Source organism: Gavialis gangeticus, unplaced genomic scaffold (genome assembly GCF_001723915.1).
Source record: "Gavialis gangeticus isolate Ggan-Ray unplaced genomic scaffold, GavGan_comp1, whole genome shotgun sequence".
Taxonomy (NCBI): Eukaryota; Metazoa; Chordata; order Crocodylia; family Gavialidae; genus Gavialis; species Gavialis gangeticus.
Genome location: NW_017728992.1, coordinates 204,795,571 through 204,797,159, shown reverse-complemented (window position 1 = coordinate 204,797,159; position 1,589 = coordinate 204,795,571). Strand labels below are relative to the sequence as shown.

Sequence of the window (1,589 nt, the reverse complement as noted above, 5' to 3'; positions counted from 1 at the left end):
CTACTCAGGTTCCTTCTGACCCTAGAAACTATGAAACTAAGAATATGGACCAGTAGGAGAGGTTACATTCTTGGAATAAACCTTGCGAGACCACCCACGCGTATGACCAATGCATCTAATAAGTCAAAGTACATTTCAGGACAACAGAGAATCATAGAATCAAAGAAAATGAGGGTGTGAAGGGACCTCAGGAGGACATGAGGACTCCCTCTTCAGGTAACTATGGCACCCCTATCTACTGCCATTACTGAAAGGTGATATGTTTTCAGCTGTGTCTGTTAAGCCCATGGGGCTACAGGGTTACATTTTTAATTGTATTGGAAGAGCAGAAGGCACAAACACTAGTGAACACCAACACACATTGAGCGAACTCATTAGTGCAAGCCATGGGCTACAGAGAACTTGGAGGAAGTGAAAGAAAGTGGTGAGAATGGGTAAGCATTCGGTCAAAAGGAAAACAGGCACAAAAGTGCAGTTGTAATCTCCATTGTTGTGTGTCTGCAGCCAGGTCTGCAAGAGTTATTATTCTGTGTTCATTAGGGGTGAAAGTCACCCCAATGCAAAGGACCTGGTTTGATGTCTTGGCTTCATTAACCCCTTCTCAGGGATCATATTGGTCCATAGGCTTCTCTGCACCTCCCATGAGCTTCTGTGTTGCACCCACTGAATGTGGGATATCAGGAGGGGTACTTAACATGTGTTTAGTGTGGCCAGCTCATCGCTGAATCATCCCTACACTCTAAGGGACCCATTGTAGGATGGATGGGCTGGGAAGGAAGCTCTTGTTTGGCTTTTTTTGTTGAGGAACTCACCAAACAATGCACTCCCATACCACACAACATGTAAGCTTTTTTTTTTCGAGTTTGACCCCTTCTGTCCCCCATCTTACATTGACCTGTGCTATGTGATGCAAGCAAGACAAATCTCTGTCCATGGAGCAAATGAACATGCAGGGCCAAGGTGAAAGAAAGGTTCATTCCCCTCCACTTTCTCTTTCTCAGAAGGTGCATCAATGGCATAAATTAATCCATTAGCTTGTCTGTGAGGGTTTATGTTGCTCATAAAATAAAATTAGCCATTTAACAGAAGAATGGATGTTCTCTTGAAATTTTTATATAAGAAAAATCTATTTTTCTTAATTTTTTGGCATGATGTCTTGTGGGTATGAGTTTTACAGCTTAATTATGAGTTGGATATATATACCCATATATCTATAGAGATATATCTATATATAGATAGATCGATCTCTCTATATATATCTATATATCTATATCTATAGATGTAATCTGGGGGGGTGTATGCACATACACGTATAGTTTCAGTTTCATAGTTGGTCGGGTCAGAAGGGACCTGAGCAGATCATCAAGTCTGACCCCCTGCCATGGCAGGAGAGAGTACTAGGGTCAAACGACCCCAGCAAGGTGATTGTCAAGCCTTGTCTTAAGCCCCCCAGGGTAGGAGCCTGCACCACCTCTCTTGGAAGTTGGTTCCAGATCCTAGCCGCCCTGACCGTGAAGTCGCACCTCCTGATATCTAGCCTAAATCTCCTCTCTGCCAGCTTGTGACCTATATTTCTAGTCACTCCAGGT

At 43.3% G+C, this 1,589-nt stretch overlaps 1 protein-coding gene across 2 annotated transcripts in view; it reads left to right on the top strand.

Moving 5' to 3' along the window:
- TSNARE1 (t-SNARE domain containing 1) overlaps nucleotides 1-1,589 on the top strand; it is a 1,046,259-nt gene that overhangs the window by 832,531 nt on the left and 212,139 nt on the right. The gene's annotated exons all lie outside the window — the stretch shown is intronic.